General features: G+C 43.8%; 1 protein-coding gene across 8 annotated transcripts in view; it reads right to left on the bottom strand.

Annotated features, from left to right (window-relative positions):
- Positions 1–27,130, bottom strand: part of EYA3 (EYA transcriptional coactivator and phosphatase 3) — a 758,790-nt gene that overhangs the window by 499,456 nt on the left and 232,204 nt on the right. The window contains exon 3 of one of the 8 annotated variants that reach the window (XM_077295604.1): positions 23,732–23,774. The exons of the other annotated variants lie outside the window; for them this stretch is intronic. The gene's annotated coding sequence lies outside the window, so the exon portion shown is untranslated. The remainder of the gene's footprint in view (positions 1–23,731; positions 23,775–27,130) is intronic. 8 annotated transcript variants of the gene reach the window in all.

The following is a 27,130-nucleotide window of genomic DNA, read 5'->3' as shown; positions in this document are numbered from 1 at the left end:
ATATGCATATAGAGCAGTACATTCAAAGAAAACCAAGAAAAAAGGATATGCATAAAACTGGGATCAACCATCCAAATAAACAACTTTATTAATACAGGGCATATCAAAACAAGACATACATTTAAAAACATTTAAAAAACCCCAAAAAACAGCATATGGCCAGTAAGCCACCTGCTACCTCCCAGACAGATGGAAATAAATGCCAAAGAGCACCACACAAAATATAATAATAAATACAAAACAATGCACATATATACAATTTCAGATATCCAAGCTCATCCACTGCCAGCTATCCTCTATGAGCCTAAATTACAGCTTATGTGCAACCTTATCAGTGCTTACAAAATGTGCATAGCACTGCCCAGGAGCCTGGAACTAGGATAACCCCATTCTAAATAAAGGAATACCACACCAAGGCGGCCGTGCACTTACACAGAAGCATGTAGCCCAGAGCCCAAAGATAAGGGACAAGTCCAGGAAACCTGGGGCTCAAAAAAAGTGCCGGGTAGGGATGAGAAAATGCACTGCAAGGTGCTCGTGCTGGGAGGGACTGAAGCCCCACGCGTATCGACGCTACAAGAGCGTCTTCCTCAGGGGAAATGTAGCGTCGATACGCGTGGGGCTTCAGTCCCTCCCAGCACTAGCACCTTGCAGTGCATTTTCTCATCCCTACCCGGCACTTTTTTTGAGCCCCAGGTTTCCTGGACTTGTCCTTATCTTTGGGCTCTGGGCTACATGCTTCTGTGTAAGTGCACGGCCGCCTTGGTGTGGTATTCCTTTATTTAGAATGGGGTTATCCTAGTTCCAGGCTCCTGGGCAGTGCTATGCACATTTTGTAAGCACTGATAAGGTTGCACATAAGCTGTAATTTAGGCTCATAGAGGATAGCTGGCAGTGGATGAGCTTGGATATCTGAAATTGTATATATGTGCATTGTTTTGTATTTATTATTATATTTTGTGTGGTGCTCTTTGGCATTTATTTCCATCTGTCTGGGAGGTAGCAGGTGGCTTACTGGCCATATGCTGTTTTTTGGGGTTTTTTAAATGTTTTTAAATGTATGTCTTGTTTTGATATGCCCTGTATTAATAAAGTTGTTTATTTGGATGGTTGATCCCAGTTTTATGCATATCCTTTTTTCTTGGTTTTCTTTGATAGCATATCTATCTGTGTCTGGACTAAGTCAAGGATCTATTTGTGTCAAGTTTCCTCAAGAATAACTGTGCTTCATAGACTTTCTGTTTGTTTGCATCTACCTCTGAAGTGTCCTATTGACTGCTAAGCTGCGTTTATTATTTGCACCAAGTGTTGTGGACTTGAGTTTCTCTCTGCACCTGCTTGAATCACCGTGTGAGAATATAAACTTTGCCACTTATAAAACTGTGTCCTGTTGTCTTGTTCCACGCAAAGAGTCTCCTGAATTATCCCCTATAATTATTACAGGATAATCTAGCCATAAAAAAAAAAAGGAGACTGCTGGAACAATGACTGCAGAGAGCAGATTAGAGCAGGTGTTTTCCATAATTAGATCACTGCAGAAAGATGTGGAAGGTCTGCAAAAGAAGTTTGGAAGCATTGAACACAATCAACAAGTGTTTGGACAAACTTTGCAGGACTTGAGCAATCGCATGGCAGCCCAGGAAAACAAACTTGCTGGCATAGAGTCCCAGTATGGACGGGCTTTTCAGTACATAAGCCCGCAAATAGCTGCACAAGTGACTTTACCCTCTGGGCAACCGCCACCAGCTAGCCCACCTAAGTTGCCCCCATTCGGATTTACTGGTGATCGCGACAAATTTTGTGGCTTTGTGAATCAATGTATGCTATATTTTGACGTGCATGCTGACCATTTTCCTACTGATAGATACAAAGTATTGTGAGTAATAATGCTACTGACCTCACGAGCGCTCGCCTGGGCGAATCCGATGATTGAGTCTCGTGACCCACGGTTAAATGACTTGGATGATTTCTTGGCTGCTATGGCATTAATGTTTGATGACCCTAATCGCCGTGCAACCGCTGAATCTGCTTTGTCGTCTTTACGCCAGGCTAAACGTTCTGTTATTGAGTATGCCACTGAATTCAGGAGATTGGCAGTAGATACCAATTGGGACAGTTATGCACAAATGCCTATTTTTAAAAGGGGTCTGTCTAGTATTATAAAAAATGAACTAGCTCGCTCAGAGTCACCACAAGAACTAGAGACATTTATACAGCATTGTGTGCGCATAGACATTCGCCTTACTGAGCTTAGGCAGGAGAAGTTTGCTGCATATAACCGTATTTCTAACTTTTCCCTTCCTTCCAAAGAGCCTGCAGGTAAAACATCTCGGGAAGTGGAGGAGGTGCACATGCAAATTGATTCCGTTCAGAGACGCGAGATCAATGAGCGCCGGGAGCATCGCTTTCGTGAAAGTCTATGTTTCTACTGCGGCCAGTCTGACCACTTCTTGATCAATTGTCCTAGACGGCCTAACAAGGTGCTAGCAGCAATAGGGGAGTATGACAAATGTGATGATGAATCTGACATCTCTGAATGTAGCCTGCCGTTAAACGCTGTATTCCACTCACTTTCCATGACTTCACCCCCAAAGGAGCTTAAAGGTACCTTCACACGAAACGACGCTGCAGCGATAGCTACAAAGATGCCAATCGCTGCAGCGTCGCTGTTTGATCGCTGAAGAGCTGTCACACAGACCGCTCTCCAGCGACCAACGATGCCGAGGTCCCCGGGTAACCAGGGTAAACATCGGGTTGCTAAGCGCAGGGCCGCGCTTAGTAACCCGATGTTTACCCTGGTTACCAGCGTAAAATGTAAAAAAAACAAACAGTACATACTTACATTCGCGTCCCCCGGCGTCCGCTTCCTGCACTGACTGACTGACTGAGCGCCGGCAGTAGCAGGGCACAGCGGTGACGTCACCGCTGTGCTGTGCTTTCACTTTCACTTTGCGGCGCTCAGTCAGTGTGGGAAGCAGACGGCGGGGGATGCGAATGTAAGTATGTACTGTTTTTTTTTTTTACATTTTACACTGGTAACCAGGGTAAACATCGGGTTACTAAGCGCGGACCTGCGCTTAGTAACCCGATGTTTACCCTGGTTACCAGTGTAAAATATCGCTGGTATCGTTGCTTTTGCTGTCAAACACAACGATACACGGCGATCGGACGACCAAATAAAGTTCTGAACTTTATTCAGCGACCAGCGACATCACAGCAGGATCCTGACCGCTGCTGCGTATCAAACTAAACGATATCGCTAGCCAGGACGCTGCAACGTCACGGATCGCTAGCGATATCGTTACAAAGTCGTTTCGTGTGAAGGTACCTTAAGGAAAAGAACTCTCACTGTTCTCTCCCTATTAAGATCCTGTGTTCAGGAAAGTGGATTTCCAGTTCAGCTATGATTGACTCTGGTGCAGGTAGCAATTTCATGGATATCGCATTTGCCAAGGAACATGGTATTAAAATTCAGCAAAGAGCCTCTCCAATTACCATGGAAACAGTGGATGGGTCACCTTTAATCTCTGGGCCTGTGGATCAGGAGACCGTGCCCCTTGAAATTTTGTTGGAGCCTAATCATCAGGAGCAACTTTCTTTCTTGCTAATTTCTTCTCCTCATTTTCCTGTGATTTTAGGCATTCCTTGGTTGCGTTCTCAGAACCCAATTATCAACTGGGAGACAAAGGAGATTATCTTTATAACAAGGAGCAACTTATAACCTCCAGCATATAAAGCGTTCTCTGACCTCTGTGACAAGAAGAATGCAGATCAACTTCCTCCACACAGGCATTATGACTGTTCCATTGAGTTGCTTCCTGGGGCAGATATTCCTTTTGGTCACGTATACCCTTTGGCGGCACCTGAGCTTCAAGTCTTAACCCCTTCACCCCAAAGCCTGTTTTCACCTAAGTGACACGGCCAATTTTTACAATTCTGACCACTGTCACTTTATGAGGTCATAACTCTGAAATGCTTCAACGGATCCTGGTGATTCTGAGATTGTTTTCTCGTGACATATTGTACTTTATGATAGTGGTAAAACTTCTTCGATATGACTTGCATTTATTTGTGAAAAAAACAGAAATTTGTCGAAAATTATGAAAATTTAGCAATTTTCAAATTTTTCGTTTTTATGCCCTTAAATTAGAGAGTCATATCACATAATATAGTTAATAAACAACATTTCCCACATGTCTGCTTTACATCAGCACAATTTTGGAAACATAATTTTTTTTTTTGTTAGGGAGTTAAAAGTTATAAGGGTTAAAAGTTGACCAGCGATTTCTCATTTTTGCAACAAAATTTGCAAAACCATTTTTTTTACGGACCACCTCACACTTGAAGTGACTTTGAGGGGTCTATATCAGTGTTCCCCAACTCCAGTCCTCAAGGCCCACCAACAGGTCATGTTTTCAGGATTTCCTTTGTATTGCACAGGTGATGCAATTATCACCTGGGCAAGACTAAGGAAATCCTGAAAACATGACCCTGTTGGTGGGCCTTGAGGACTGGAGTTGGGGACCCCTGGTCTATATGACAGAAAATGTCCAAAAGTGACACCATTATAAAAACTGCACCCCTCAAGGTACTCTAAACCACATTCAAAAAGTTTATTAACCCTTCAGGTGCTTCACAGGAATTTTTGGAATGTTTAAAAAAAATTGAACATTTAACTTTTTTTTCACAAAATTTTTACTTCAGATCCAATTTGTTTTATTTTACCAAGGGTAACAGGAGAAATTGGACCAAAAAAGTCGTTGTACAATTTGTCCTGAGTACGCCGATACCCCACATGTTGGGGTAAACCATTGATTGGGCACATGGCAGAGCTCGGAAGGTAAGGAGCGCCATTTGACTTTTCAATGCAAAATTGACTGGAATTGAGATCGGAACCCATGTCGTGTTTGGAGAGCCCCTGACGTGCCTAAACAGTGGAAACCCCCACAAGTGACACCATTTTGGAAAGTAGACCCTCTAAGGAACTAATCTAGATGTGTGGTGAGCACTTTGAACCTCCAAGTGCTTCACAGAAGTTTATAATGTGGAGCCGTAAAAAAAAATTAATATTAATTTTCACAAAAAATGATCTTTTTGCCCCAAATTTTTTATTTTCCCAAGGGTAGCAGGATAAATTGGACCCCAAAAGTTGTTGTGCAATTTGTCCTGAGTACGTTGATACTTCATATATGGGGATAAACCACTGTTTGGGCGCATGGCAGAGCTCGGAAGGGAAGGAACGCCATTTGACTTTTCAATGCAAAATTGGCTGGAATTGAGATCAGAACCCATGTCGTATTTGGAGAGCCCCTGACGTGCCTAAACAGTGGAAACCCCCACAAGTGACACCATTTTGGAAAGAAGACCCCCTAAGGAACTTATTTAGATGTGTGGTGAGCACTTTTAACCCCCAGTTGTTTCACTAAAGTTTAGAATGTAGCGCTGTGAAAATTAAAAAATCATTTTTTCTTTCCACAAAATGATGTTTTAGCCCGCAATTTTTTTTCCCCCAAGGGTAACAGGAGAAATTGGACCACAAAAGTTATTGTCCAATTTGTCCTGAGTACGCTGATACCCCATACATTGGGGGGAACCACTGTTTGGGCGCACGGCAGAGCTCGGTAGGGAAGGAGCGCTGTTTGAAATGCAGACTTAGATGGATTGGTCTGCAGGTGTCATGTTGCATTTGCAGAGCCCCTGATGTACCTAAACAGTAGCAACCCCCCACAAGTGACCCCATATTGGAAACTAGACCCCCCACGGAACTTATCTAGATGTGTTGTGAGAACTTTGAACCAACAAGTGTTTCACTACAGTTTATCATGCAGAGCCGTGAAAATAAAAAATATTTTTTTTTCCACGAAAATTATATTTTAGCCCCCACATTTTTATTTTCCCAAGGGTAACAGGAGAAATTGGACAACAAATGTTGTTGTCCAATTTGTCCTGAGTACGCTGATACCCCATATATGGGGGGGAACCACTGTTTGGGCGCACGGCAGAGCTCGGAAGGGAAGGAGCGCCGTTTGAAATGCAGACTTAGATGGATTGGTCTGCAGGTGTCATGTTGCATTTGCAGAGCCCCTGATGTACCTAAACAGTAGCAACCCCCCACAAGTGACCCCATATTGGAAACTAGACCCCCCACGGAACTTATCTAGATGTGTTGTGAGAACTTTGAACCCCCAAGTGCTTCACTACAGTTTATAACGCAGAGCCGCGAAAAGAAAAAATATATTTTTTTCCACGAAAATTATATTTTAGCCCCCATGTTTTTATTTTCCCAAGGGTAAGGCTGGTTTCACACTTGCGTTTTTATCTGCATGCGTTTTTTTTTTTTAAAAACGCATGTGTGAAAAAACGCATGTAAACGCGGTAAAACGCACGCGTTTTTTAGACGCATGCGTTTTTATAGAAAAACACAAGAAAACAAGAAAAAACCAAAAAACCCTAACCCTAACCTGAAATATGTTGCACTGAAATACGTGGCACTGAAATACGTTTAAATACGTTTATATACGTATATACGTATATACGTATATAAGTGCCACGATATTTCAGTGGCCACGTATATAAGTGCCACGTATATAAGTGTCACGTATATAACGTAAATGCCACGATATTTCAGTGCCACGTATTTCACTGAAATATCGTGGCACTTAAATACGTGGCACTGAAATATCGTGGCACTGAAATATTGTGGCACTGAAATATCGTGGCACTAAAATATCGTGGCACTAAAATATTGTGGCACTAAAATACGTGGCACTAAAATACGTGGCACTGAAATACGTGGCACTATGACTGTCAGAAAATGTTCATTAAACGGTTAGGGATGAGTTTAGGGGTAGGGTTAGGGTTTGGATCCCTTTATCACCTTGATGGTGGTGGGTGACTTTTCAGTGTGTGTTCTGTTTTTTTTCTATAAAAACGCATGCGTTTTTAACGCAAACGCGTTGAGATCGGACGCCATGTCGCGTTTGGAGGGCCCCTGATGTGCCTAAACAGTGAAAACTCCCCAATTCTAACTGAAACCCTAACCCCAACCCTAACCCTAGTCCTAACCCTAGCGCTACTTTCACACTTGCGTTTTTTTGCATACGTCGCAATGCGGTTTTGGCAAAAAAACGCATCCTGCAAAGTCATCTGCAGGATGCGTTTTTTCCCCATAGACTAACATTAGCGACGTATTGACACACGTCGCAAGCGTCGTGCGACGGTTGCGTTGTGTTGTGGCGGACCGCTGGCAGCAAAAAACGTTACATGTAACTTTTTTTGTGCCGACGGTCCACCATTTCCGACCGCGCATGCGCGGCTGGAACTCCGCCCCCACCTCCCCGCACCTCACAATGGGGCAGCGGATGCGTGGAAAAACAGCATCCGCTGCCCCCGTTGTGCGGCGCTTGCACAGCATGCATCGGTACGTCGGGCCGACGCAGCGCGACGGCCCCGTACCGACGCTAGTGTGAAAGTAGCCTAACGGGAAAATGGAAATGAATATATTTTTTAAAATTGTATTATTTTTCCTAACTAAGTGGGTGATGAAGGGGGATTTGATTTACTTATATAGCGTTTTTTGGGCGGATTTTTATGGTTGGCAGCCATCACACACTAAAAGACGCTTTTTATTGCAAAAAATAGTTTTTGCATCACCACATTTTGAGAGCTATAATTTTTCCATATTTTTGGTCCACAGAGTCATGTGAGATCTTGTTTTTTGCAGGACGAGTTGACATTTTTACTGGTACCATTTTCGAGTACATGACATTTTTTGATCGCTTTTTATTCCGATTTTTGGGAGGCGGAATGAACAAAAACCAGCAATTCCTGAAATTCTTTTAGGGGGGGCGTTTATACCGTTCCGCGTTTGGTAAAAAGGATAAAGCAGTTTTATTCTTCGGGTCAGTACGATTACAGCGATACCTCATTTATGTAATTTTTTTATGTTTTGGCGCTTTTACACAATAAAAACTATTTTATATAAAAAAATAATTGTTTTTGCATCGCTTTATTCTGAGAGCTATAACTTTTTTTATTTTTCTGCTGATGATGCTGTATGGCGGCTTTTTTTTTGCGGGACAAGATGACGTTTTCAGCGGTACCCATGGTTATTTATATCCGTCTTTTTGATTGCGTGTTATTCCACTTTTTGTTTGGCGGTATGAGAATAAAGCGTTGTTTTTTGCCTTTTTTTTTTTTTTTTTACGGTGTTCACTGAAGGGGTTAACTAGTGATATAGTTTTATAGGTGGGGTCGTTACGGACGCGGCGATACTAAATATGTGTACTTTTATTGTGTGGTGTTTTTTTTATTTAGATAAAGAAATGTATTTATGGGAATATTTATTTTTTTTTCTTTATTTAGGAATTTTTTTTATTTTTTTTTTTACACATGTGGAAAATTTTTTTTTTTACTTTTTTACTTTGTCCCAGGGGGGGACATCACAGATCGGTGATCTGATAGTGTGCACAGCACTCTGTCAGATCACTGATCTGACAGGCACATTGCAGAGGCTTGCCGGCGCCTGCTATGAGGAATTCTCAGCAGACGCCGGCAAGCAGGGTCATCTTATGACCCGGAAGGAGTCCCGCGGCCATCTTGGATCCGGGGACTCCTTCCAGGTCACCGGAGCAGCGCGATCTCATTGCGCTGCTCCGGTGGGAGAGCGCAGGGAGCCCCCGTCCCTGCGCGATCCCCCTCTATGCCGCTGTCACTATTGACAGCGGCATCAGAGGGGTTAAATGCCCGCGATCGGCGACAGCGCCGATTGTGGGCATTGCTGCGGGGTGTCAGCTGTCATATACAGCTGACACCCGCACCCGATCACCGCGGCGCTCAGCGTGAGACCGCGGTGATCGGGGCGCCGTACTAGTACTGCGGCTGGCACTAATGCAGTGTCGGCAGCGCCGTACTAGTACGGCGCATGGCACGAAGGGGTTAAAGGAGTATATTAATAAAAATCTGGCCAAAGGCTTCATACATCCTTCTTCCTCACCAGCAGGGGCACCCATTTTTTTTGTAAAGAAGAAGGATGGGACCCTGAGACCCTGTGTTGACTATCGGGAACTCAATAAGGTAACCGTACGAAATAGTTACCCTTTGCCTCTGATTCCCGAATTACTGGAAAGAGTCCGCCATGCTAAGGTGTTCTCTAAGCTGGATCTTCGTGGGGCTTATAATTTGGTGCGTATTCGGCCAGGGGATGAGTGGAAGACAGCATTCAGATGCCGGTATGGACACTTTGAATCTCTTGTGATGCCCTTCGGGCTTTGTAACGCCCCTGCAGCATTTCAACACCTTGTTAATGACATCTTCAGAGATTTGTTGGACCAGTTTGTGGTGATCTATTTGGACGATATACTAATCTTTTCTGACTCTCTACAGGAACATGAAGAACATGTCAAAACTGTTTTAAGATGTCTGAAAGAGAACCAACTGTATATCAAGCCGGAGAAATGTGAGTTCCATCATTCTGAGATACAGTTCTTGGGTTATATCATCTCTCCCCAGGGGCTGAACATGGAATCTGGTAAGATTCAGGCTATCCTTGACTGGGCGGCACCCAAAAACGTTAAGGAGGTCCAACGTTTTATTGGTTTTGCAAATTTCTACAGACGCTTCATTTGAAATTTTTCTGATATTGTCCGTCCCATTACTTCCTTGACAAAGAAGGAAAAGCCCTTTAACCCCTTCCCGACCTGTGACACAGCGTATGCGTCATGAAAGTCGGTGCCAATCCGACCTGTGACGCATATGCTGTGTCACAGAATGATCGCGTCCCTGCAGATCGGGTGAAAGGGTTAACTCCAATTTCACCTGACATGCAGGGACAGGGGGAGTGGTACTTCAGCCCAAGGGGGGTGGCTTCGCCCCCCCGTGGTTACGATCGCTCTGATTGGCTGTTGAAAGTGAAACAGCCAATCAGAGCAATCTGTAATATTTCACCTATGAAAATTGGTGAAATATTACAATCCAGCCATGGCCGATGCTGCAATAGCATCTGCCATGGCTGGAGACCCCGATCTGGCCTCCCCACCGACTGACGGCGGCGAAATGCAGCCGCCGTCAGTGTTCCGTACCCCTCCGTCCTGTCCTAAGCGCCTTCCTCTCCCATCCGACCCTCCCCCGTCCTCCCCCCCCCCCGCTGTCCGATCGCACCCCCCCCATACTTACCTAGTCCCGGTGTCCCTCCCGGTGTCCTCGGTCTTCTCGCATGGGCGCCGCCATCTTGGAAAATGGCGGGCGCATGCGCAGTGCGCCGGCCGAATCCGTTCTTTGCACATTTTGATCGCTGCGATAGGTTCTATCACAGCGATCAAAATTAAAAAAAATAGTAAATAAACCCCCCCTTTATCACCCCCATAGGTAGAAGCAATAATAAAATACTGAAAATATATTTATTTTTGTTTTTCTGTTAGGATTAGGGGTAGGGTTAGTGTTGCACTTAGGGATAGGGTTGCACTTAGTGTTGCACTTAGTGTTGCACTTAGGGTTGCACTTAGGGATAGGGTTGCACTTAGGGTTGCACTTAGGGTTGCACTTAGGGTTGCACTTAGGGTTGCACTTAGGGTTGCACTTAGGGATAGGGCTGCACTTAGGGTTAGGGTTGCACTTAGGGTTAGGGTTGCACTTAGGGTTAGGGTTGCACTTAGGGTTGCACTTACGGTTGCACTTAGGGTTGCACTTAGGGATAGGGTTGCACTTAGGGCTGCACTTAGGGATAGGGCTGCACTTAGGGATAGGGCTGCACTTAGGGCTGCACTTAGGGTTGCACTTAGGGATAGGGTTGCACTTACGGTTGCACTTATGGTTGCACTTAGGGATAGGGTTGCACTTAGGGATAGGGTTGCACTTAGTGTTGCACTTAGGGATAGGGTTGCACTTAGGGATAGGGTTGCACTTAGGGTTGCACTTAGGGTTGCACTTAGGGATAGGGCTGCACTTAGGGTTAGGGTTGCACTTAGGGTTAGGGTTGCACTTAGGGTTAGGGTTGCACTTAGGGTTGCACTTACGGTTGCACTTAGGGTTGCACTTAGGGATAGGGTTGCACTTAGGGCTGCACTTAGGGATAGGGCTGCACTTAGGGATAGGGCTGCACTTAGGGATAGGGCTGCACTTAGGGCTGCACTTAGGGTTGCACTTAGGGATAGGGTTGCACTTACGGTTGCACTTATGGTTGCACTTAGGGATAGGGTTGCACTTAGGGATAGGGTTGCACTTAGGGTTGCACTTAGGCATAGGGCTGCACTTAGGAATAGGGCTGCACTTAGGAATAGGGTTTCACTTAGGGATAGGGTTAGAATTAGGGTTAGAATTAGGGTTAGGGTTACAATTAGGGTTAGAGTTAGAATTAGGGCTAGGGTTGGAATTAGGGTTAGAATTAGGCTATGTGCACATGCACCATGTGCACCAGATTTGGCTGTGGATCTGCAGCGGATTGGTCGCTGCGGATTCGTAGCAGTTTTACATCACGTTTACAGTACCACGTAAACCTATGGAAAACCAAATCCGCTGTGCCCATGGTGCGGAAAATACAGCGCGGAAACGCTGCGTTGTATTTTCCGCAGCATGTCAATTCTTTGTGCGGATTCCGCAGCGTTTTACACCTGCTCCATAATAGGAATCCACAGGTGAAATCCACACAAAAAACACTGGAAATCCGCAGTAAATCCGCAGGTAAAGCGCAGTGCGTTTTACCTGCAGATTTTTCAAAAACAGTGCGGAAAAATCCGCACACAAATCCGCAACGAGGGCACATAGCCTTAGAGTTAGGGTTGGAATTAGGGTTAAGACTAGGGTTAGGGGTGTGTTGTGGTTAGGGGTGTGTTGGGGTTAGTGTTGGAGTTAGAATTGAGGGGTTTCCACTGTTTAGGCACATCAGGGGGTCTCCAAACGCGACATGGCGCCACCATTGATTCCAGCCAATCTTGCGTTGAAAAAGTCAAATGGTGCTCTCTCCCTTCCGAGCCCCGACGTGTGCCCAAACAGTGGTTTACCCCCACATATGGGGTACCAGCGTACTCAGGAGAAACTGGACAACAACTTTTGGGGTTTAATTTCTCCTCTTCTATGAAGCACTTGGGGGTTAAAAGTGCTCACCACACATCTAGATTAGTTCCTTGGGAGGTCTAGTTTCCAAAATGGGTTCACTTGTAGGAGAGCTCCAATGTTTAGGCACACAGGTGCTCTCCAAACGCGACATGGTGTCCGCTAATGATTGGAGCTATTTTTCCATTCAAAAAGTCAAATGGCGCTCCTTCCCTTCCGAGCCTTGCCGTGCACCCAAACAGTGGTTTACCCCCACATATGAGATATCGGCGTACTCAGGAGAAACAGGAATATAACATTTGGGTTCCAATTTCTCCTGTTACCCTTGGGAAAATAAAAAATTCCAGGCTAAAAAATCATTTTTGAGGAAAGAAAAATTGTTTTTTATTTTCACGGCTCTGCGTTATAAACTTCTGTGAAGCAGCTGGGAGTTTAAAGTGCTCACTATGCATCTAGATAAGTTCCTTGGGGGTCTAGTTTCCAAAATGGGGTCACATGTGGGGGAGCTCCAATGTTTAGGCACACGGGGGCTCTCCAAACGCGACATGGTGTCCGCTAATGATTGGAGCTATTTTTCCATTCCAAAAGTCAAATGGCGCTCCTTCCCTTCCGAGCCTTGCCGTGCACCCAAACAGTGGTTTACCCCCACATATGAGGTATCGGTGTACTCAGGAGAAATTGCCCAACAAATTTTAGGATCCATTTTATCCTGTTGCCCATGTGAAAATTAAAAAATTGAGGCTAAAAAATTTTTTGTGAAAAAAAGTACTTTTTCATTTTTACGGATCAATTTGTGAAGCACCTGGGGGTTTAAAGTGTTCACTATGCATCTAGATAAGTTCCTTGGGGCGTCTAGTTTCCAAAATGGGGTCACTTGTGGGGGAGCTCCAATGTTTAGGCACACGGGGGCTCTCCAAATGCGACATTGTGTCCGCTAAAGATTGGAGCCAATCTTTCATTCAAAAAGTCAAATGGCGCTCCTTCGCTTCTGAGCCCTGCCGTTCCCCCAAACAGTGGTTTACCCCCACATATGAGGTATCAGCGTACTCAGGACAAATTGGACAACAACGTTTGTGGTTCAGTTTCTCCTTTTACCCTTGGGAAAATAAAAAAATTGTTGCTAAAAGATCATTTTTGTGACTAAAAAGTTAAATGTTCACTTTTTCCTTCCATGTTGCTTCTGCTGCTGTGAAACACCTGAAGGGTTAATAAACTTCTTGAATGTGGTTTTGAGCACCTTGAGGGGTGCAGTTTTTAGAATGGTGTCACTTTTGGGTATTTTCAGCCATATAGAACCCTCAAACGGACTTCAAATGTGAGGTGGTCCCTAAAAAAATGGTTTTGTAAATTTTGTTGTAAAAATGGGAACTCACTGGTCAAATTTTAACCCTTATAACTTCCTAGCAAAAAAAAATTTTGTTTCCAAAATTGTGTTGATGTAAAGTAGACATGTGGAAAATGTTATTTATTAACTATTTTGTGTTACATAACTCTCTGGTTTAACAGAATAAAAATTAAAAATGTGAAAATTGCAAAATTTTCAAAATTTTCGCCAAATTTCCGTTTTTGTTCACAAATAAACGCAGATATTATCGACCTAAATTTACCACTAACATGAAGCCCAATATGTCACGAAAAAACAATCTCAATCGCTAGGATCCGTTGAAGCGTTCCTGAGTTATTACCTCATAAAGGGACACTGGTCAGAATTGCAAAAAACGGCCAGGTCATTAAGGTCAAAATAGGCTGGGTCATGAAAGGGTTAAGTGGTCATCACAGGCTCAAGAAGCTTTTGATCGGCTGAAGATCTGTTTCACATCAGCACCGCTGTTGATACACCCAGATCCAACACATCCTTTCATTGTGGAGGTGGACGCTTCTGATAATGCTTTGGGCGCTATTCTCTCCCAAAGAACTGGAGAGAAGGGTCTGCTACATCCTTGTGCTTTCTTTTCCCGTAGACTAACCTCAGCAGAGAAGAATTACGACGTGGGAGACAAGGAATTGCTGGCTATTATTGCGGCTTTCAAAGAATGGAGGCATCATCTGCAAGGAGCTGCACAACAGATCATAGTGCTAACTGACCATCGCAATCTAGAGTTCCTTACATCCGCTAGATGTCTTTCTCCTCGTCAGGCTCGTTGGAACTTATTCTTAAATCAATTTAACTTTATGTTATCTCGTACCGTCCAGGTTCTCGTAATGGGAAGGCTGATGCTTTATCCCGAATCCATGCTGCGGATTCCGTACCTGGAGCCCCGTCCAAAACCATTCTGATGCCAATTTCATCGGAGTTATCCACGATCAGGACTTGTGGAAGGAGTGCAGGGAGGCCTATGAAGGTGATGTATTTCTGGCCAACCCACCTGTGGATATTAATCTTGTCTTTAATGGTGGCATGTGGTTCAGAGATTGACGTATCTACGTCCCTGAGGTCGTCCATCTGCAGATCCTCAAGTTGGTACATGACTCCAAGTTGGCTGGTCACAGGGGGGTACAGAACACACAAGAGTTCCTGAGCCGATTCTTCTGGTGGCCAACTTGCCTGAAGGATACCAAGGACTATGTTCTCTCTTGCGAGGTATGTGCCCGTTAAAAGACTCCTCAGGTGGCACCTACGGGTCTTCTACAACCATTGCCTGTTCCATCCCGCCCTTGGGGGTCTATATCAATGGACTTTATTGTGGAGCTGCCTACATCGGGGGGCATGAATACAATCATGGTGGTAGTTGATCGCCTGACTAAAGCTGCACATTTTGTTCCGTGCACCGGCCTCCCCTCTGCTAAAGATACAGTGAACTTGGTTATACAGAATGTCTTTCGGTTGCATGGGGTGTCGGATGAGATCATCTCTGACCGTGGAGTGCAGTTCACTTCAAGATTCTGGAAGGGGTTTTGCTCTGCACTCAATATTAATGTCTGTGTCTCTTCTGCTTACCATCCCCAGACAAATGGTCAGACTGAGCGTACCAACCAGACGCTGGAACAATATCTAAGATGATATGTCAGCCATCTCCAGGATGATTGGTTGGAGTTGTTGCCGATAGACGAATTTTCATATAATAATTCTCAGAGCGCCTCCACTAAATTTACACCTTTCTTTGCCAATCTGGGTTATCATCCGTGTATTTTACCTAGGTCTCCAATTAATTCTCCTGTTCCGGCAGTGGAGGAAAGGCTGACTGCGATGAGACAAAATCTGGAGGTTCTGAAGGAATCCCTGACCTCGGCTTAAGAACGTTATAAGAGATCGGCTGATAGATTCCGTAAACCTGCACCCATGTTCAAGGTAGGAGATTCCGTGTGGTTAACAACTAAGAATCTGTAATTAAATGTTCCTTCACAAAAACTTGGACAGAGATTCATTGGCCCTTTCAAGATCAACGGTATTGTGAGCTCTGTGGCCTGCCGGCTGAAGCTACCTAGGACTATGAAGGTACACCCAGTTTTTCATGTATCTTTACTAAAGCCTGTATCTCCTAATACCTTCCAGGGACGTGTTGCGCCACCTCCGCAGCCTGTGGTGATTGATGGGCAAGAACAATTTGTGGTGGAGGAAATTATTGATTCCAGGATTCGCAGGAATCGGCTCCAATATCTGATAAGATGGCAGGGATATCACCCTGAGGAAGACTCTTGGGAACCTGTGGAAAACATCAATGCCCAACAGAAGATTTCTCGTTTTCATCAGAGATTCCCTGAGAAACCAGGTCCAGGATCGTCCTGAGGCCGCTTCTAAGGAGGGAGTAATGTCAGGACTCTGAACATTTTTTACATTTTGTGCATTACTGCCCTTTTCCAACATGGCGTCTTTGGTCTCTTGTGCACTTGTCTTCCTGCTATAAAACTCCACCCCAGCCTTCAGTCTGTGCTAGATTATTCTGCTTTGCATCCAGCTCCTGATTACTCCCTGGCCTTGCACCTGCACCTGCTCCTGTGAACCTGTGTTGGAGATCCTGCCACTCTGCTGAGTTCCTGCTGCATACACCAGTGTTCAGTAATCCTCCTTCATCTGCTGCTCGTGTTACTTCCATCTGCATTTGCTGGACATGTAAGGTGTTTCTGCTCTGCAAAACCTGAGACTATTAACCAGGCCTCCCTGGTTGAGCTATGATTTGAACTGCCTAATAGTATATCTGTGTCTGGACTAAGTCAAGGATCTATTCGTGTCAAGTTTCCTCAAGAATAACTGTGCTTCATAGACTTTGTTTGTTTGCATCTACCTCTGAAGTTTCCTATTGACCGCTAAGCTGCGTTTATTATTTGCACCAAGTGTTGTGGACTTGAGTTTCTCTCTGCACCTGCTTGAATCACCGTGTGATAATATAAACTTTACCACTTATAAAACTGTGTCCTGTTGTCTTGTTCCACGCAAAGAGTCTCCTGAATTATCCCCTATAATTATTACAAGTAGTCTGCCTTCTCAAGATATGTATGCTGTGACCTTTGTGAGGCCTGCAGTTTCAGGACAGATGTTCAACTACTGCTAGTTACACACACAACCCTAAACAAATGTCACTACACACATAGATCTATACATATTTCACCACACCTTACACATTTTTAGGCACTCTCTAAAAACTCATCTGTTTAGGGCGGCCTATCACGTTCCCTAATAAACGTCCTTTTTAAATATAGCCTATTCTCTACTTCCCTTTACATAATTCGCTATCAAACTCAATCGTACCCAAAAGCCTCATATGTAACCTTTATCTAACCCCCCCCCCCCCCCCATTTCCTCAAGATGGTTGGGCTATCACTGTAATAAGTAGTCCATGAGCCGGGCCAGATATCGGTACCACCCGGAGTGACTAATTTTCTTTGGTATTTTTAGGTAGATGCATGTCTGTAGTTTATTTTTTGATATGATAGCCCTTACATATACGTAGCTTATTAACCCCTTCAGCCCTAGGCCTATTTGTACCCAAGTGCCTAAGCCAATCTGACCTGTGCCACTTCATGGGCTAATAACTTTGGAACGCTTTCACCTATCCAAGCCATTCTGAGATTGTTTTCTCGTGACATATTGTACTTCACGTCAGTGCTAAATGGGAGTCAATATATTTTACCTTTCTATATAAAAAAATGCTAAATATTCGGAAATTTTGGAAAAATCGGCAATTTTTTAACTTTGAAATTCTCTGCTTTTTACAAAAATACTGATACCCCCCATAATAGTTATTAATTTACACTCCCCACATGTTTACTTCATATTGGCATCATTTTGAAAATGAAACCTTATTGTTTTACGACGTAATAGGGCTTATAGTTTTATGCGCAATTTTTCACATTTACAGCAAAACCCACTTTTCAAAGGACCAAGTCACTTCTGAAGTCACTTTAAGGGGCTTACATAACAGAAACCACCCATAAATTACCCCATTTTGCAAACTACACCCCTCAAGCTGTTCAAAACTCATTTTTAAAAACTGTTAACCCTTTAGGTGTTCCACAGGAATTTTAGCAGAATGAAGGCGAAATTTCAAAATTTCATTTTTTTTCCAGATATTACATTGTAATCCAATTTTACCTGCAACCTAGCAAGGGTTAACGGCAAACCCAAACTTGGTTACCCTAATTCTGCAGTTTATAGAAACACCCCACATGTACTCGTAAACTAAAGTATGGGCACACAGCACAGCTCAACACGGAAGGAGCGCTATGTGGTTTTTGGGTGGCGGATTCACTGGAAGAAATCTAGGGGGCCATGTCACATTTGAAGGCTGCCTGAGGTACCCCCACAGTGGAAACCCCAAAAAGTGACCCTATTTTGGAAACTACACCCCCAAGGAATCTTTTAGGGGGTATAGTGACCACTTTGACCCAACCAGTGTTTCACAGTAGTTGGAAACACTTGGTTGAGAAAATGGAAAAAGTGCATTTTTTACATGAAGGTGTCATTTTAGGCTCATTTTTTTATTTTTAAGAGGTGTACCAGCAAAAAATGCACCCCACTATTTGTTCACCAATCTCTCCCGAACACAACAACACCCGATATGTTGTCGTACACTGCAGTATTGGGGAACGGCAGGCCTCGGAAGGGAAGGAGCGCCAAATGACTTTTGGAGTGCAAATTTTACTGGAAGAAATCTAGGGGGCTATGTCACATTTGAAAACACCCTGAGGTGCCCCAACACACGCACACACACTGACACATACACGTTCTGTGCTGAACAGGACTCTCCGGTCTTCTCTGCAGAGCTCCTATCTCCCTCTGTAGAGGCTGACACCTCCCAGGCTTGTGACACTACCAAGGAGGTCCAGGATTCAAAAACCAAAAACCATATCTGGCTTCTGGCTAGAATGTCAGACCATGAGGATCAGACCACCAGCAGTTGGACTGGGTTCAACATAAAAATCCGCAGCGACATTGTAGTGGCCCAGGACACTGTAAGCTACCTGCCCACTATCAATGCTCCTGCAACAGCCATGTCCACTGTGAATGAAGTCTTGGAGCAAACACATGCCATCATGCAGACCCTGAAGCTTAACAGAATTGTGTGTGTGTTTGATCAAGCACTCTATGCCAAAGCTGCCGAGGTTATCTGGAAACAGGAGAAGTTCAAGAACATTATAATTAGAATGGGTGTCTTCCACACAATCTGTAATCTCCTCTCTATCATAGGGAACAGATTTCAGGATGCAGGCCTTAGAGATCTGTGTGTTGAATCCGGTGTAATCGCTGAAGGATCAGTGTCTGGAGTGATGGACGGCCGGAGGTACAACAGAGCAGTGAGACTACACAAGCTGGTCTATGAAGCACTTATGAGGCTTGCATGGAAAAACTTCCTTCCATGGCTAGAAGAAAACCATGCAAGGGACCTTCACCATCTGGATGAAACACTGAAGAACATCACAAACTTTCGCATCAGTGTGTCGCAGGGATCCTTCGAAAAGCTCTTGGATAATGAATCTTGCACACTTACCCTGAAGCTCTTTCAAGTTTATCTTGAGACCCTCAGAAATGAACAACTCTCAGCATTCTGGATGTCATACTTGGACATGGTCGAGACCATGCTGGCCCTGGTTCGAGCTTCAAGAGAAGGCAACTGGATGCTTCACCTAGGAGCAATCCGACAGATGATACCATGGTGTTTTGCCTATGACAAGGTCAACTATGCCCGATACCTAACCTATTACTATGCCACAATGTCTCGGCTGCCCATAGAACACCCAGAGGTCCATGAATACTTCATGCAAGGTGGCTTTTCGGTCCAGATCGGTAGCAAGAATCCTTTTGGACGAATTCCTGTGGACCAGACCATTGAAGAGACAATCAACAAAGACACCCAGACACCAGGGGGCACAAAAGGCTTCAGCCTCAAAGTTGGAGCTGTTTCCAGGTTCTACCTGACATCAGAGTACCGCAGTATGTACTTGAGGCAGCTGAGGGCCCTGGTAGGCCAACAATATACTGACTTCAGCCATTCAGACCTACAGGTGTCTAGGATTAGAAGAGATGAAGCCGATGTCCAATCTTTCGTTCAACTGCTGGAGACAGGTTGGGTGAACCCCTTCAACAAAGAGCATAATGGTGAACTTATCAGTTTGTCAACAGCGACTGTAGCACCACCAGATGTAGCCAAAGACCTTCAAGGGGCATACAGTATAGGAGAGGATGCATATCAAACATTCAAGGATGAGCGTTTGGGTACCGATAAGCCAACTACATTGTTTCATGACAAGATGACGAAGAACAAACTTAAAACGTTCTCTAACATCCAAATGAAGACACGCAGACAAGGTCTTGGCAAGGAGGTAATTTTGAAGGCTGACAGAAACCTATTTGGCCAGATGATACTTGTAGCTGAGAACAGAAAGCTACAAATGAGTGATGTCTTGACTCATCCCCTGGGTCCATTGCCATGGGCACTTGCCAATGGTGATGGGTCTATCCGCAAGACCAACAAGGCTGCCCTCGCAAGGGAGTTGGAGAGGAATGCTCGTCCTGCAGAAGTGATCCCCGAGCCCTCTGCAACCATCATTGATGGGATGAGCCTGGTTCAGAAACTGAAGGGAAACAATGCAACATTTGGCCAGCTAGCAGGCACAGCAATGAGTCGCGCTATCCATGAGGGTGCTAAGAGCAAGCGCATTGATATTGTCTTTGACGTCTACAAGGAGACATCCATCAAAGATACAGAAAGAGTCAACAGATATGAAGGCACAGGGATCCATTTCAAGAACATTCAACATGGGCACAACATCCAGCAGTGGAAAAAGCTTCTAAGTAGTTCCTCCAACAAGGCAAGTCTCATAAAGTTTCTGGTAGAAGAATGGAAGGCGAAACACCACAGGGAGAAGCTTGAGGAGAAGGAGCTGTATGTCACATGTGAGCAGCTCTGCTTTAAGATCACCAAAGAACAGTGGGAAGAGGCTGCTGACCTTAAGTCAAATCAAGAAGAAGCAGACACACGCCTCCTTCTCCATGCTCTTCATGCAGCAGAATCTGGTTACAAGTCGGTCATCATCACTTCGGAGGATACTGATGTCATGGTCCTGTGTCTGGGCATGTGCCACAAAATCCCATCCCACCTGTTCCAGAAATGCGGTACACAGAACCGGACAAGATTCCTGGATATCACCACTCTGAGCCGAACATTGGGAGGCAGCGTATGTGTTTCATTGATTGGTATGCATGCATTTACAGGCTGTGACACCGTCAGTGCATTCGCTGGCCGTGGGAAGATGACGACACTCAAGCAGTTGAAGATGAACAAGACATACCAGGATGCCTTTCAGGAAGTTGGTCGTTCATGGGAAGTGTCTACCGAACTTTTTGAGAAGTTACAGGAAATCACCTGCCACATGTACCTGCCAACTACCCAAACAACTGAGGTAAACAGGCTCCGTTATCAGCTGTTCTGTGCCAGACGTGGAGTGGTAGAGTCAAGTCAACTCCCTCCTTGCCAGGACTGCCTTTTCATGCATGCACTGCGTGCAAACTACCAGGCTGCGATCTGGAGGAGAAGTCTGCAGAGCCAGCCATGGGTTGCAAACCCAACAGACTGCGGTTGGATGATAGATAACGACGGAAAGCTTGTTGTCAAGTGGATGCAAGGGGCACCAGCACCAGAAGCTATTATACAGCTACTGTCCTGCAAGTGTGTGCGGTCATGTGAACTTCCTCAGTGTACTTGCCTCAGCAATGGCCTGAAGTGCACAGACATGTGCAGATTACAGACATGCCAGAACAAGGGTACTGAAGACGAGCCAGTAGAACAACAGTCAGATTCAGAGTCCGATGTTGAAGATATTATGGAGTAACATATATATATATATATATATATATATATATATATATATATATATATATATATATATATATATATATATATGCACATGACATGTTCAGTGTGTATTTACATAACTTGGATTAAATTTTGTTACAAATACTACATCTAGTCACTCCGGGTGGTACCGATATCGTCATATTTGGTTCTTGGCTCATGCTAAAATTCCTGTGGAACACCTAAAGGGTTAACAGTTTTTAAAAATGAGTTTTGAACAGCTTGAGGGGTGTAGTTTGCAAAATGGGGTAATTTATGGGTGGTTTCTGTTATGTAAGCCCCTTAAAGTGACTTCAGAAGTGACTTGGTCCTTTGAAAAGTGGGTTTTGCTGTAAATGTGAAAAATTGCGCATAAAACTATAAGCCCTATTACGTCGTAAAACAATAAGGTTTCATTTTCAAAATGATGCCAATATGAAGTAAACATGTGGGGAGTGTAAATTAATAACTATTATGGGGGGTATCAGTATTTTTGTAAAAAGCAGAGAATTTCAAAGTTAAAAAATTGCCGATTTTTCCAAAATTTCCGAATATTTAGCATTTTTTTATATAGAAAGGTAAAATATATTGACTCCCATTTAGCACTGACGTGAAGTACAATATGTCACGAGAAAACAATCTCAGAATGGCTTGGATAGGTGAAAGCGTTCCAAAGTTATTAGCCCATGAAGTGGCACAGGTCAGATTGGCTTAGGCACTTGGGTACAAATAGGCCTAGGGCTGAAGGGGTTAATAAGCTACGTATATGTAAGGGCTATCATATCAAAAAATAAACTACAGACATGCATCTACCTAAAAATACCAAAGAGAATTAGTCACTCCGCTTGGTACCGATATCGTCAAATTTGGTTCTTGGCTCATGGACTAAAGGACCTTTACTCTGTGTCACCCCCACCTTATTGTAAATCGTAAGCTCTGAAGAGCTGGGTCATAATTATTTTTGCTTTGTTTGATTATCGTTAACTTGGTAACTTGACTGTTTTATATGAACTGCTGACTTGTAAAGCTCTGCTGAATGTTTGCGTTATATAATATATATATATATATTATGATTATTAGCAGATTGAAGATGGTGAAGTTCAAGCTCTTGGCTTTGGCATGTGTAGGAGGAAACAATCTATTACGTGAGCACAACTGCAGAAACGAGGGCTGGCTACTGTGCTGACTTAGGGTGGAGTAGGGTGAACACGACAAGCTGCTGGGCTGTGAGAGGTGCAGGTGGAGATGTTACGGTGGGGTGTGCTTGGTATCCAAGATCAGTCAAAAGCATAAGGCATGTCCACTTCTGCACCAGCTGATGGGCTCTCAGTCACCCTGAGTGTAGGTTCCGCGGCCAGAGACCTGTGTGACAGCAGATGCCAAGGTGAGGGAGGAAGAAAAATCAGAAGATGTGGTTAATGGGGTGGACTGTGGTTGGCGAGGCCCGCTAGTCTGCATTTTTGCAGTGAGATTCCCAGATCAACACATGTTAATCGCGCTTGCGTCAGTTTAAGCATGTAGTAGTCAAATTATTTAATTTTATTTTTTTTTAACTCTACTCTGCCGTTTTTAACAAAGTTGGCAAATAACATGGTTTGTATCATTTTTGGCAGTCTGAAAAAAAAAAAAAAAAAAAAAAACAAGCTAGGCAACTGCAGACCCACAAACGTTGCTGGCCACTAACAAAGTTGGGGCTGAGGATGCATTGCTTGCTGTGGTTGCATAACTGTCTGCGGGAAGCTGCAACGTAACCTCCTCTTCCTCTACTGAGCTACTCAGCTACATGCCTCTGGGTTTATAGCAAGTTGGATATACTACCTCATCGTTATCCTCTCTGTTCTCCCAATCCTTACTTTGACTGTGACCCTCCTCCTCCTTCCTGCCCTGACAGCACAGTACAGTCTACGAGCACCTCAAGTTTACGAGTTTCATCAGGATCACCTGCACCCCCCAGGGTTAACGTCTGTTGACAAGGGTTTGGATTCCGCTTGAACCCTACTTAATCCGGCCCTGGATCAAACAGATAAAAATTTGGGCATCTAAACAGATGATTTCCTCCTCTTGACTCTGAATCTTTGAGGTACACTTCCTATGCCCAAGGCAAAGAATATGTGAACATATCTGCAGACTCCGCCATCTGTGGCTCCCTAAAGTCAGTCAGCGCCGAAGCACTAACAGTCTGTCTATATGGTGAGGAATGTGTTTGTGCCTGTGGGCAGGTCTCTCCTTGGTTTCTCTGGTTTAAAGCAGGAAGATAAGACTACCTACAGTCCAGCCCCAGAGCACGAGCATATCAATAGCTGCAATCTTCTAACACTAATTACACAAGAACCACAAGATGGATTTCTTTACCCCAGGTATCATTTTAACTCAGTATAACAATGCCAACAGGACAGTGTCTCTAGGCTACTTACCAAGATCCTGCTGACAGCTTCACTTTAAGTGGAAGGTTGCTGCCTGAAAAAGTGCACAGAATTCGCATCAGATGATGTGATCGGCTGGCCACAAATGTTGCAATAGCTGTATGCGATATTGTTTTTGGCGCAGTCGTAAAATCTTCCAGTTGTCAGAGGAATGCCAAGCTCAAGACTTGTCTGACGCACTATTTTCTGTGGGCTACGTGCAAAAAGTCTTTCGAACCCTCTCCACTGCTTTAACTGTAAGGGTAAGTTTACATAGTGCGTTTTTGCTGCTTTTTTTTCTGCAGCAAAACCTGATCTTCTTGGCAGGAAAGAAGCTGCGTCAAACGCAGGTTTAGGTGTGTTTTTTGTTGCGTTTTTTTTTCTTTGTCATTGCTAATGTCCTTGGATTTTCAGCAGCAAAAACGCAGCAAATAATGATACCTGCATTTTTGCTGCACTTTTGCTGCGGTTTTTTTCAACACCCTTTCAAGTCAATGGGTGAAAAACGCAGCAAAAATGCTGAAAGAAGTGACATGCTCTATGCCCAAAAAAACGCAGCAAAGCACAAAATACTGATCAAACAAAAAAACAATGTGTGTGCATGAGATTTCTGAAATCTCATAGGCTTTGCTGGTACTGTAAAAAGCAGCTGAAAATTAGCATAAAAATATGCAGCAAAAATACTCAGCAAAAACGCCTTGTGTGAACTTACCCTAACTCTGTCGTACAGGGATTTTATATTTATACAAGCATTGTGACCTTAAGAATCTGCCAGCAAGATAGCGCACAGTAACCTACACAGTGTCAGGCCGGCGCCTTTATACTGACTAAATTGATAACTTGGTTCACGAAATCAGTCTTGTGGTTGTTGCTTAATCTATTTTCAGTTTTCAGTTAGAGATTCTCGTGTTTCTGAGCGGGCCTGTGTGGGGGTGGGGGCTCCATGTGTGCTCTGATTAGTTATTCATAATGCAGACTGCTGACAGTTCACTGATCCCTCAGTGACCTGCCCCTTAGTTTACATGATGATGTACATGCATAAAAAAAAAAACAAAAAAAAAAACACACAACAACAGGCGCCAGCTGTGGCACCTGCGCTTTAGCATAATCGCATATTTAATGTGCAGTTAATAAATGTGATTGATGTTTTCCGGAGGAGCATTAAAAAAAAAAAAAAAATCAATTATAAAATGTCACCAGCCGTGCCTGCACAGTATTGGTGTATATAGGTGATCCGATAGCTGCTACTGCACATGTGTCAGCGGCCCCATCTTGCTAGAGAAAACTTCTTCCTTCAAGATCGCACAGCCTGCGCAGTAGAAGCTCTAGGCGATCGTCCTATGGGTTTCAGGCCTGCTATGTGTAGCAGAATTGATTATCTGCTAGGAGCAATGACCAAGGGCCGGCACTTATAGCAGATCAGCAATGACAAACACAGGTGTCTCCTGCAGACCACGTATTGTCATGGCAACCTATCAGTGTCCCTGTCACATGATCTCGGGGCGCTGATGGGTTTAGTGACACGTTTCTAGAAAAAACTTAACTGTGGGTGATTCAGGATTCCCACCTGCAGATGTTAAGGGCATATGACCGCTGATGAAACACACACGTGTGTGAATATATATACCGTGTGCGTGCGTCTACGTACGTACGTGTGCGCGTCGCGAGACAGCTACGTCATTCTAATTCTTTTATACAGTTCCCAGGGCCTGGAGGAGAGTCTCTTCTCCTCCACCCTTGGTACCAACCGCACATGATCCACTTACTTCCCGCATGGTGGGCATAGCCACATACGGGAAGTAAGCGGATCAGTGCCTTCCTATGTGTGCGGAATCCCCGTGATTCCGCACAGAGAATGAACATGCCGCGTTTTTTTTCCTGAATGCGATTCAGCCGAGAAAAAAACGCAGCATGTGCACACAAATTGCAGATTGCATTCTATTAAATAGGATGCTTAATGTAAGTGGGTTTTTTTAGCGTTTTTCATAGCGAAAAAAAATGCAAAAAATCCTGAACGTGTGCACATAGCCTCAAAGTAACTAATAAAGAGTCATCGTCAGGCTGGTTTATTGACCAACAAGAAGCAACAAGTCATGTGACTAGTGATAAAAGCTTCTTTACTGAACGTGATGAAAATAAGAAGGAAGCAATTTATCTATGCTAATCTGTCATGATAGATTTCGGCATAATTGAAAATTACTAATAAAGCATGTGTGTTATATGCTCCAGGACTAGAAGGAGGATTGTTATCAGTAAAGCGTATGACAGCCATAGGATTTACTGTAAAATTCAAAGTTGATAATTGTACAATCCTAGGGGGAGATAAGGTAATAATTAACCCTTTCATGACCCAGGGTATTTTTGCTTTTTCGTTTTGTTTTTCGCTCCCCTCCTTCCCAGAGCCATAACTTTTTTATTTTTCCGTCAATATAGCCATGTGAGAGCTTATTTTTTGCGGGACAAGTTGTACTTTTGAACGACATCATTGGTGTTACCATGTCATGTACTAGAAAACGGGAAAAAAAATTCCAAGTGTGGTGAAATTGCAAAAAAAAATGTGCAATCCCAAACTTGTTTTTTGTTTGGCTTTTTTACTAGGTTCACTAAATGCTAAAATGGACCTTCTCCAGGTCATTACGAGTTCATAGACACCAAACATGTCTAGGTTCTTTTTTATCTAAGTGGTAAAAAAAAAATTCCAAACTTTGCTAAAAAAAAAAAAAAAAAATGTGCAATTTTCCGATACCCAGAGTCTCAATTTTTTGTGATCTTGGGTTGGATGAGAGCTTATTTTTTGCATGCCGAGCTGATGTTTTTAATTATAACATTTTGGTGCAAATATGTTATTTTGATGGCCAATTATTGCATTTTAATGCAATGTTGCGGCAAACAAAAAAAACGTAATTCTGGTGTTTCAAATTTTTTTTCTCGCTACGCCATTTAGCGATAAGGTTAATATTTTTTTTATTGATAGATCAGGCGATTCTTAACTCTGCAATACCAAATACGGTATGTGTATATATGATTTTTATTTTATTTTTCTTTTATTTTTTCATATTTTTTAAAAAACTTTTTAAAAAACTTTTGCCATGCTTCAATAGCCTCCATGGGAGGCTAGAAGCTGGCATAGCCTGATCGGCACTGCTACACAAGAGCGAAGCTCAGATCACTCCTATGTAGTAAAATTGCTGCATTTCTATGAGTGTCGACCACATAGTGGCGCTCACAGCAATCCGGCATTTTCAATAGACCTTTGGTTGTCATGCCGACACATCGCTGACTTCAGATCACGTGACGGGGGTCAGCGATGCGTGCATTTCTGGCCCGATGGCCGGAAGCGTTCGTTAAATGCCGTTGTCAACATTTGACAGCGGCATTTAACTAGTTAATAGCGGCGGGTGAATCGCAATT

Source organism: Ranitomeya variabilis, chromosome 3, assembly GCF_051348905.1.
Source record: "Ranitomeya variabilis isolate aRanVar5 chromosome 3, aRanVar5.hap1, whole genome shotgun sequence".
Taxonomy (NCBI): Eukaryota; Metazoa; Chordata; class Amphibia; order Anura; family Dendrobatidae; genus Ranitomeya; species Ranitomeya variabilis.
The sequence above is the reverse complement of the archived record's forward strand: the minus strand, read 5'-3'. Positions and strand labels throughout refer to the sequence as shown.